The sequence below is a fragment of the Caretta caretta genome, chromosome 6 (genome assembly GCF_965140235.1).
Source record: "Caretta caretta isolate rCarCar2 chromosome 6, rCarCar1.hap1, whole genome shotgun sequence".
NCBI lineage: Eukaryota > Metazoa > Chordata > Testudines > Cheloniidae > Caretta > Caretta caretta.
In genome coordinates, this window is record NC_134211.1 from 127,534,370 (window position 1) to 127,546,372 (window position 12,003).

At 47.7% G+C, this 12,003-nt stretch overlaps 1 long non-coding RNA gene across 1 annotated transcript in view; it reads right to left on the bottom strand.

Moving 5' to 3' along the window:
• Positions 1 to 6,312: 6,312 nt before the first annotated feature.
• LOC142072377 (uncharacterized) overlaps positions 6,313 to 12,003 on the bottom strand; it is a 35,635-nt gene continuing 29,944 nt past the window's right edge. The window contains exon 2 of the long non-coding RNA XR_012668776.1: positions 6,313 to 6,929. This is a non-coding gene — a long non-coding RNA (uncharacterized LOC142072377). The remainder of the gene's footprint in view (positions 6,930 to 12,003) is intronic.

Below are 12,003 nucleotides of genomic sequence, written 5' to 3' on the forward strand. Positions count from 1 at the left end.
CCAGCCATTGGATTTCCTTATGCCTTTTTATGCTAGATTAGAGAGCTGTTTACTATAGTGCAGGGGTGGCCAACCTGAGCCTGAGAAGGAGCCAGAATTTACCAATGTACATGGCCAAAGAGCCCCAGTAACACGTCAGCAGCCCCCCCATCAGCTTCCCTCCCTGCTGTTTTGCAGTGCACAGTAGGCTCTGGTAGGGAGGGGCTTGGCAGGCTCAGTGGGAGGGGCAGAGGCCTTGGGGGAAGGGGTGGAGTGGTGGCAGGACCTGGGACAGAGCAGGGGGTTGAGCAGCGAGCACCCCACAGCACATTGGAAAGTTAGCATCTGTACTCCAGCCTTGGAGTCAGCGCCCATGGAAGGAGCGGCATATTAACTTCTGAAGAGCCGCATGCGGCTCCGGAGACACAGGTTGGCCACCCCTGCTATAGCGGCATAGCTAGGATAGGAAAACTGGGTGGGCCCCAGCTTTCAGGTGTGCAGGCAACGACAGGGGGGCCATCTCCCCCCACATAGGGGATTACAGTTTTGTGGGGCCCTGGGCCAGGACAAGTGGGGGTCCCTCCACACCCTTTCCACCTGCAGTCTCCCCCACGCTCCTGCTATGGAAATACATATGGGGTGCGGTGGCTTGCCCCATACAATGCTTCTACCGGGGAGTGGGGTCCAGGTGCAGGAGCATGCCCCGCTCCGCCCGGCACTCCTGCCATGGAGAAGGGTCTGACCCTGCTCCACCCAGCGCTCCTGCCAGGGAGCAGGGTTGAAGCATGATTTGCGTGGGCCTGGATGCTAAGTGGGTGAGCCCATCCGTGGTTACGCCCCTGGTTTACTACCAGAAATCTCTTCCCCATGTAGATACCTGTAGACCATTACCGAGTTACATCTTAACCTTCTTTTGAGAAAATGAAATTCACTGAGCTTCTAAAGTCTCTCTCTATGAGGCATGTTTTCCAAACCTTGAATCATTCTTGTCTTGAAGTGAAACTGACAGGCTCCATCGGCTGTGTCTACTTCCTTAAGTGTAAAACCTCCACAGCTTTTAACAAGGTGAAAAAAATCCAAAATGGACTTCATTGTCTAGGAAGCATTGATTTTTGCAGAGAGGCCTTTTTCGAAAAACAAACCCTCTGTAGTCCCAAACCTGGAACAGGGACTCAAGTAACTTAGATTTTAATTATTTAGATCATCTGGCCTGACTTCCTGAATTACACAAGCCGTTTAATTTTATCTCCGGTGATTCCTGAACTGAGCCCAATAACTTTTGGTTGAACTAGAGCATATATTTGTATCAAGACTGGATGTCTTTCTAAAAGACTCCAATTGATGGAGAATCTACCAGTTCCCTTTATAAGCTGTTCCAGTGGTTAATTATTCTGGCATTAAAAATGTACATCTTATTTCCAGTATGAACTTTGCTGGCTTCAACTTCCAGCCATTAAAAGTTATTATGCACCTGTCTTCTAGATTAAAGTTGATGCACAAGCATCTGTTATAGAGAAAGAAAGAATAGGTCTGACACTTAAATGTTTGCATGCTTTTCATTTGAGGGGAGAAAGGGTGTATTCAATCTGTGTGATCAAAATACCTGATCTGTGTGCACCAGTAAAGGTTGCATGGACACCCCACCCCACCCCACCCCCAATGACATATGGTTGCCAGTCCCTGCATTGGACAGTAGGTGTTACTTGAGTATATACAAAAGTTGGCCCATTTTCCAAAAGGAAAGCCCAGATTCATGCAGTTTCTCATCTTCAGCTGCATCTTTACATATTGAGGCACTGTGGGGAAAAACAAAACAAACCACTCTTAACTTGAAGACTAATAGCTGTCGCAACAGAGATCCATCTTTTTCCTGGCTGCTTTGGTTTACGGTGCACTGCATGTAAAAGAGGGAACTTCAACCATGAAATATTGAAAGTCTGACTCCAGCACAAAGAACCCTGACAATTTAATAAGAATCCCTCTTGATGCTTCACAATAAGAATCCCTCTTGATGCTTTCATGGATTTGACACAATGCCTCCAGGCGGAACAGATTACACTGGCTACCGGACACTCTCCGAAAGTGAAATGCACTGGCCAATTGATAGAAATCAACTAACCATTCCATTATCATTGACTGGTGGCCTATATTTTGTAAACTGAGGCCAGCCTTATACTTCTTCACCCTTTCGTTCCTGATGAAATGAGAGATTGGTGTTGCTCTTTCTCCCTAAAATGGCTGGCGCACAATCTTTGACCACGAGAGTGGGTTGAACCAATGTATCTGTGTATTGCTCTTGCAGAGAAGTGCTGTGTACTTTGTGATCATACAAAGTGAATAGGGACAAGCTCACCTACTTCTATACCAGCGCTCTGAAACCCAAGCGCACAACCCTTCTTCTGGTTTTGCATGGTCGATTCTCTGATTGCAGTGAACTGATACATCCATTTGTATTGTTTTCACGTCCTCACCCTCGCGTCCTGCCCCGGCACGAAGTGGCGGGACCTCCCACCACCTTCGGAGGGTGAGGAACCCCGGTGGTGGGCCAGCCTATATTCCACTCTGGTCCCAAACCCTGCTGGGGATATTAGTTGGCGGCTCCTTCATGGAGCTGTGAGCACAGGTGTGTTCTTGGTGTGGTTCACCCCCGTCCCAGACACCTGCCCCTTCCACAGCATGAGGGAGACCCTGGTGCACGTGTATCTGGAGTGCACTGGGTTGCAGCCCCCATTCCGGCTCCTCTTAGATATCCTGTTACGTTTCTGGCTGCATTTTTCCCCTTACCTCCTTATCTATGCACTTCCTATCTGTGGCCCCTTGTTGTGGGACCTCCTTGTCAACCTCCTCCTAGCACTGGCCAAAATGGCTATCTACAAGACCCGGGAGAGGAGGTTGGCTGACGGGGTTTCCTGCAGCTGCGGAACCTATTTCCGACCCTCCGTCCGCTCATGCATCCGGGCGGAGTTCCTCTGGGCGGAGTCTGCTGGCTCCCTTGACACCTTCGCGGAGCAGTGGGCGCTGTACCGGGGTTCTCTGCTCGGCGTCCCCGTCAGGTTCCCTTCATTTAGCCCTGTGATCTCACTCCTGTCCCAGCTATATCTTTAGTTGTCCCCCGTAATTAATTGAGATCCCGGACTTTGTGGAGTCTCCCCTTAGCCTGGGGCAGGTTCTTTAGCAGTGGGTGGGCTTTTGCCTGCCCACTTCCAGGATCCCAACAGGACAGGGCTTTGTCTCCCAGATGGAGAAAAAAGTTCCAGCCACCTGTGATTCCACAGGCAGCTTTGTCAGGGGAGCAGTAATACTGGTAGGTAGCTTGCAGCCAGGCTAACATGCTTAATCACTACCAGGAGATATTCTATCAGGCACCAGTTAGCAGCAAATTCATTATCAGGATTCTGCTCCAATTCCTTAAAGAGATTTGAATTGGTAATAAATTTGTGGCTGGATGATAAACTGACACATGATACAAAAAACAACAGCTAGACAAATGAAACATGTCAGGACAGCTAAAAGTGTGATATGAATACACCAAATAAATGGAATCCTAAGGTATATTAGTGCACCGGGCCTGGAAAATGGCCTAACATTTATTAAACTTGTCTTCTTCCTTCCATCATCCAATTACAGTTCTCACTTATTAAAAGGCTGCCTGGACAACTTTCCTTGTTCTCTGTAAGCTGTAAAACTTTACTGAAATCTGGAATAAACAATGAAAACTAAAAATCGACCACACAGTTTGGGAACCTCCAGATGCAAGGCGATGTGGTACCCATCCTACAGGGTCCCTGAGAATTACAGGGGGTGGAATGATGGGAAAAGATATCCCCAAAGTGGTTCTGTTGCCCATGAATTTGACATTCCTGCCTGTACCCCAGAACTTGACAGTACTGCAGTCAGCCATTTGGTATGTTCCACCACTGCCAGCTGAAAACAAAACATCACAGAGCTAGGAATAATCCTGGGCCTTTGTAAGACAAGCTCAGAGAGCTGCATACTTGCAGTGTGTTAATCAGAATGGGAGGATGGGACAGAAAGCTATGGAAAAGAATGAGTGAACAGCGACCTTGGTTTTAGGAGCCCCTGACATATTGTTGTTATGGCTAGAAATACTAGGAGCGCTTTGAGATAATGAGAAGTTTGTTTAAAGCAGGACAGTGGGGTGGGAGGAGGTATTGTTTCATATTCTCTGTGTGTATATAAAGTCTGCTGCAGTTTCCACAGCATGCATCCGATGAAGTGAGCTGTAGCTCACGAAAGCTCATGCTCAAATAAATTGGTTAGTCTCTAAGGTGCCACAAGTACTCCTTTTCTTTTTGCGAATACAGACTAACACGGCTGTTACTCTGAAACCAGTAGAGGTTGTTATACTGACCAACTAGGAGTCACTATAGGTTATGCGTGTTGTTAAAGTTAGTTATAAAAGATTAGCTATAATACCTCAGAGCAGTCCGAGGGAGCTTTCCTTCAGGCAAGGAGCTGAGATCTAAACTCCCCATCAGCTGGATGGAAAGAAAGCCCCTAGAAATCTGGTTGGTGATCACTCAAAACCATCTCAGACTGTGGGTAACTATATCTGGGATGTCCTAAACCTATTGTGCGTGTGGGCCTGGCTACAGTTGCAGATGTAGAGCGCTGTGAGTTAAACCCGCCATCGTAGAGCGCAGTAGGAAAGCGCTGCAGTCTGTCCACACTGACAGCTGCAAGCGCACTGGGGTGGCCACATTTGCGGCACTTGCCGCAGCACTGGGAGCGGTGCATTATGGGCTGCTATCCCACAGAGCACCTCTTCCCATTCTGGCGCTGTGGCTTGTGGGAAGGGGGCGGGGGGCATTCTGGGTCCTGTCCCAAAGCCCCGTGATGCATCGGTTCGCATCCCAGCATTCTCTTTGCTTCCGTCCATATTTGGCGCCATCTTTCAACATTTTTTGTACTGCACACTCTGTCTTCCCTTTCGGTCTGCGGGAATGGAGCCCGAAGTGCTGAGGAGTCTGCTGACAAGTCTCGCCAGCACGTCACGTTTGGCAGTCGCGTTATTCCTTATGATCCAAAGTGACAGTGAGGGCTCCGACAATGATATTGACTCAAGTAATACATATGACACGAGTTTTCTTGTGGCATTCATGGACATGCTCACCACCGTGGAATGCCACGCTTGGGCTTGGGAAACAAGCACTGAGTGGTGGGATCACATCGTCATGCAAGTCTGGGATGACGAGCAGTGGCTGCAGAACTGTCGGATGAGAAAAGCCACTTTCATGGGACTGTGTGAGGAGCTCGCCCCCACCCTTCGGCACAAGGACACGAGATTGAGAGCTGTCCTGATGGTGGAGAAGCGGGTGGCTATTGCAGTCTGGAAGCTGGCAACTCCAGACAGCTACCGATCAGTCGCTAACCAGTTTGGAGTGGGGAAGTCGACCGTTGGAATCGTGTTGATGCAAGTTTGCAGGGCCATTAATCGCATCCTGCTCAGAAGAACCGTGACTCCGGGTAACGTGCATGACATTGTGGATGGCTTTGCACAAATGGGTTTCCCTAACTGCGGAGGGGCGATAGATGGGACGCATATTCCAATTCTGGCACCAGCCCACCTAGCCTCCGAGTACATTAATCGGAAGGGGTATTTACTGATGGTTCTCCAGGAGCTTGTGGATCACCGTGGGCATTTCATTGACATTAACGCAGGCTGGCCCAGAAAGGTACATGACAGACGCATCTTTCGGAACACTGGCCTGTCCAGGAAGCTGCAAGCTGGGACTTTTTTCCCAGAACAGAAGATCACCGTAGGGGAAGTCAAAATGCCCATTGTAATCCTTGGAGACCCCATTTACCAATGCCATGGCTCATGAAACCCTACACAGGGAGCCTTGACAGCAGCAAGAAGCCGTTCAACAACAGGCTGACCCGGTGCAGAATGACTGTGGAGTGTGCTTCTGGACGTTTAAAGGGCTGCAGGTGCTCTCTGTATGGGAAGCTGGACCTGGCCTACGACAGCATCCCTGCGGTTATATCTGCGTGCTGTATCTCCATAACATTTGTGAAGGGAAGGGTGAAAGATTCACTCACGCATGGAACTCAGAGGTTCAACACCTGGAGGCTGAATTTGAACAGCCAGAGAGCAGGGCTGCAAGGATTAGGGATGCCTCGAGGGAGCAATCTGAGGCTGAAAGCCACCAGTAATGTCTGGTGTCCTGCATGGGAATGAAGTGCAGTGTTTCCAGTGTTAGTAGAAACCTGTGTTTGCAACACTGACTTGCAGTGCCTGTTTCTTTCCTGAGCTAAGGTATCTTTTACTTTATGCAGTAATAAAGAATGTTTTCAGAGCCAAAAAATCCATTTATTGAAAAGAAAATTCATTTATTGAAAAGAGACACAATTGCTTGGGAAACAGAAAGGGCAAGGGGGTGGGGAACGGTACAATCACAGATTTGCGTATGTCCTGGCTGGAGTGCTGTGCAATGAGTGCTGCACTTCAGGATGGCTGTACTGCATGGTGATGGGGGTTGAGTGCAGTGGGTCAGGGTCGTAGTTGTCATGGCTGGGTGGTGAAGCTACAGGTGTTGGAGGCATCTGGTGGCGGTAAGAACCTGGATGTGGGGGAGAGTGGGTTGGAGGTGATATGGGGGCACAAGGGAAAGAGTTTTGGGACAAGGGCTGCAGGAGGCGGTGGGCACGGTAGTGCTCCGCCTGCATTGCTATGAGTGCCTGTATCGAGTCTGCTTGGTGCTCCATGATGCTTAGCAGCCGCTCCGTGCTTTGGTGCCGGCGATCCGCATTCTGCTGGCAGACCCTCCTTTCCCGGTCCCGCCACTCCTGCACTTTTTGATTTTCATTATTTGAATGCTGCATTACTTCATGCAACATGTCTTCCTTGCTTCTACGTGGCCTCTTTCTGATGCTTTGGAGTCTTTTGGCCGGTGATAACATGGACGGCTGAGATCTCAAGGTTGCATCTGTAAAGGCAAAATGCAACACTTAACAGAGACAGCATTGTTCACACCAGACAGAGCAAGGATTCCCCTGTACTTAAGGGCAAGCACAGTCTACACCATAGCGTAATTTGCCTGTCCGAAAATGAGCGCACATAACCCATGGGAGCCCCAGAATGGTGAGTGAGCACAGGGTCAAGCATGACTGATTGTTTCACGGCTGTACTGTCCTCTGGGTTTCTGTGCCTTGGGGAAAGCCAACAGCAGCAGGGGGCCCCTATACTGAACACTGTCCCCACATTTTCCACAGGAGTTCGTCCTGGAAGATATCTCGCTGCTGAGGGTGACCTGGGAAGCACAGGAAGGTCTTCTACTGCAATGTGGCTTCTGCCCTGGCCCATGTGTAGGTGAGAGGTTTTTCGCAGGAGTGGGTGGGTGAGATTCTGTGGCCTGCCTTGTGCAGGAGGTCGGACTAGATGATCATAATGGTCCCTTCTGACCTTAGTATCTATATGCAGCTTACCTGTGTGCAGCAATGGTCTCCCCGTCCCTCACGGCACAGTGGCATGGACAAGTTAGCCTGATTGGGACAAGGAACACGGTGGCTCTCCCGAGAAACCTGCGCAAGCGCATTGCCCAACTTCTGGATGAGACCTTTGAAGAGACCACTGAGGCCGATTACTGTGATGTGAGAGAGCACATCAATTCCCTATTCCGCATCTAGGCATGCATGCAGCCCTAATGCTCCTTGCCCAATGAGCAGAATACACTTGAATTGCAATTCAAATGACCTGCAAATGCTTGCACACATCACCATGCCCTTTGAAGCTGCAGGATTTCGCATTCATTAAAATTTAATTAATTAATTAAATTCCAGGGATAGGGAAGAAAAACAATCAACAGTGGTTTAAAGCAAGTATGGTTAGACATTACACAGGGGTTGAACTTTGGATGGCAACTTATTCTAAAAGAGGTCCCAGAGCAGAACTGAGTGAATAGTCTGGAAAAAACTAATTGTGAGCAGTTGTGGCTTCTAAATAGGAGTTTGCTTTGACTATACGTTAGCAGATCCTTCTATTTGCTTTTCTGAATTGCAAGAGACTGACGTTAGTCTATCAGGAAATATTCCATATCCAAGGGAGGAGAGTTTTAAATTTAGAAAATATTCCACCCAGCCTGATGGAACTACTTTCCTCAAGAACCAGAAACCAGTCAACTGGATGGGTTAGGCAGATACTCACAGAACACGCTGGGGAGTGACATACCTATTCTTGGAACTAGAGAAATTCCCATGGGGTGGAAGTTCCCATGGGCTGAGAAGAGAGGAAGGAGGGTTTGAAAAAAAATCTGTTTTTGGGGAAAGAGTCCATTACCATATTAGATTAAATCATCTAACACCTGAGGCTTGGACACCAGGTTGAGTGAGGGGGCGGTGGAACTCCCACAAGACAGGTCAGAGCCAGAACCTGCTCTTGAACATGTAAGACTTACTTTGGTTTTCTGTGACTCGGCAGAGGAGGCATTATCGATTCAGCTTATGGGAAGTGTAAATCTAGAATGCTCAGCAAGCCGTTTCTTTTCTTTTAAACCCATTTCCCTCTGTTTTTTAAAAAAAATCTTGTTTTAAGGGATATTCTACAGTTGTGTGGGAGTTCCAAGCAGTTCACCGCAAGGGGAAAAGGACACTTCAGTTTTGAAGGAGAGTGTACTTTATGAGATCAAAGATATCGCTTCGGTCTCAGTCCAAGGGTATGTGGCACAGTTTTCTTCCAGCGAGGTGTGTTCTAGACGGCTACAGGGGGCAACACTTCAAGGGAGGCACCAACAAGCCTAAGGAGACAGATGAGCTGAAGTGTAGTCAGGTCATGTGAATGCTTGTGGAATGCAAGTTTTCATATGAATGTTCTCAGAAAATGAACTTTGGCCCATTAGAGTGGACAAAATAAAATGTATTGTGGGCAGGAGCAGTAGTTTAGAAGGTTTAGGAAGCACAATCAATGCCAGATGATGTAAGTGACTGATCACACAGGGTGGAATTCACCCTTGTAAAGCACAAGACCTAGGTCAAAGGCAATAGTCCTGTTAACTTGATTGGACCTGAGTTAGGCCAACACTGAGTGCTTTTGAATATTCTACCCTAAGGCAGGTTTTTTCATGAAAAAATAAATATTAGGAAATAATTTAATGTTTTTAGCTGGAAACAAGGAGTAAAACCCAACACTGACCAGTGAGCTCTGCATCACAGATTCATCTAAAGATGGGCAAATAATCCTTAACAAATAATTGGTTTGACGAAAACTTTATTTTCACAAATTGTCCAGATCATGGTTTTCTTGAATTTATTTATTATCCACAGTTTTTCCATCATATAATTTCCATGGGGAACTTTTGATCATTGCAAGTATTTGTTAATCCACTTTCAGGCTTTGAGATTGCACATTGTGGGCACACTGTATGTTTCTGTTCCATGACTTTCATTGGATGGGCATCGTGCTGAGAAATAGGTCTCCCATGCAAACAGAGCTTACTAGTTGAAAATGTTGCTGTCTGTGAATGTTCTGCAAGGCTTGCTTAAAATGTGCTGTGATTGTGAACATTACCAACAGCAAACCTGTGAGCAAAATATTCCTAAACGAAGGCAAACACAGTCAGAGCAAATTGGCTTCACTGGATATCGTTGAAGCCAGGAAGTTTGCAAAGATTTAAAGAGGAATGGGACATTTGTATGGATAACAAGAACATCCAGATTTATCACACAGTTAACACTAACAAAGAATATGGGAAGGAGTGTAAATCTGGTGCTTCAGGCCTTAAACCAATCCCTAACTAGTAGGGATTGGGATGAGAACTTCATGGCGGGAAGATTACCCCACATTGGCCTTTTGTGGGCTTTCCTGCACCTTCCTCTGAAGCATCTGACCACTGTTGGTGAGAGAATACTGGACCATAGGTCTGATCCAGTCTCACAATGTCTGGGTTCATACATTTGAAAGAATATTCACATAATTTTGTTTTGTGACATACTCCTCTTTAGGATGATGTGCACCCATTTCTTATCTGAGAATAATTGGAATATCCCTTTTTGATGGTCTATTCCAACCTAAACACTTGGGGTTTTATCTTCTTCCACTCAGAAGATGGAGACAGAACAGGAAAGCTTCTGATGGTGCCATACTCTCCCATATAAGGGCGTCACCATCTGTCAGCCTTCAGTTGTTCTCCGGCTGGTGGAGAAGTCTGTCCCCAGGAGGCTTCTGCTAGAGCAGAGAAAAAGCAGGACTCGGGAGCCTAAGGGAAGCTATATGATATGATCTGGTGTGTAGCTGAGTGAGACATCAGCAACTTGTGGGCCCTCAGACCCTGGTGAACCCCCCCCCCCAGCAGCTATCCAACATGGGGGACCCAATTGTTGTTGCTGAAATAATTCAGCGACTCTGACCTTTTCTTTACCTCAGATGCAGCTTGTGCAGCTGACTTGGCTCTGAGCTGTGAGAAACAGAACGATCCTCCTTCACAATAATACATTCACTGGCTGAGCCCCACCTAACCTCAAGTCACTCTTGAGCTCCCTGTGTTTCCCCTCAACTAAGCGGCAGACTGCCTGATCTGGCACTAGGCTGACACAGATGGTACTGCCATCTGCATGTGTTCTGTAACCGTTGTTGGTCTTGGTCTTTTGACAGTGGAGAAGGATGGGAGGGAAGGACAGTAGGCCCTTGAGGGTGTTTAATAATCAGAGGAGTGGGTGGGTGAGGTTCTGTGGCCTGTGATGTGCAGGTTATCAGACTAGATGATCATGATAGTCCTTTCTGACCTTAAAGTCTATGCGGTTGTCAGCCAGCACTAACCTATAAGGTTCTTGAAGGAGGTATTGTTTCATATTCTCTGTGTGTATATAAAGTCTGCTGCAGTTTCCACGGTATGCATCTGATGAAGTGAGCTGTAGCTCACGAAAGCTCATGCTCAAATAAATTGGTTAGTCTCTAAGGTGCCACAAGTACTCCTTTTCTTATAACTTCCTTAACTTTGTCTTAAGGATGCCGGGCTAATTGTAGGAGCTGCAGCTAGCTGTAAGTGATGTATGACATGAAAACTTCTTCCCCGGCACACAGAAAGAAGCCACCCATAATTTGTAATCCATTCTGTACTTCTGTGCCATTTGAAGCATTATTGAGCTCAAGCTCAGTCAGAAAAGCTCATCAATATAAAAGTCTGTCAGGTAAAAGGAAATGAATGTGTTAGTTTCAACATTGCGGTTGTAGGCAGATAATGTAGAGAAGAAGGATGGTCCAGTGATTAGGTTCCCTAGCTTTGTTCTTACAAGACCAGAGTTCAATTCCTTGAGCCACCATAAACTTTCTGTGTTATGTTGGGCAAGACAGACTCTCTACCCCAGAGATGGTCAATTTTTTTTGTCAAGATCCTGACTCCAAAGAAACATTTTTCACACCACAAGTGTCCCTGTTCAACGAACACATACAAAGCTGTCTAATATACCCAGGGCCTATTGCAGGGACAATCAATATGTGGACCGCAGGCCAAATCCAGACTTCCAGAAGCTTTTGACCTGACCACGAAAATCTAAGGGGCTGTGGGCAGTTAGTGCGGTTGGGCTAGTGTGGGTAGAGGAGTGACTGGCTGCGTCCTGGCAGGCTTTGGGGAGTAGGTGCCTGGGCTCACACACAACTCAGGGTGGCAGAGGCCCTCCCTAAATGGAGCCCCACAGGGACTGCTGGGGTACACGAGGGCTTGGAGCTTCAGCCCTGCGGGAGGCATCGGGCTCAGGGCCTCAGCTGAAACCCAAGCTGAAGCCCCAAGCCCAGCGCACCTGGGAGGGGCTGAAATCCTCAGCCCTGGATCGCCTGGGGGGGAAGGGGGAGCTGAAGCCACAAGCCCCAGCATTCCAGGTGGGTCTAAAGTTCCAAACCCTGGTGCACCGCTGGCGGGACTGAAGGCCCAACCCCCGGCATGTGTAGGAGACAAATGTCTCATTCAGAAAGTTGAGGAAACAACTAGGGAGTCATCCATTTTGGATCTGGTATTGACCAATAGGGATGAATTAGTTGCGAACACAAAGGTGGCCGGGAACTTGGGAGGA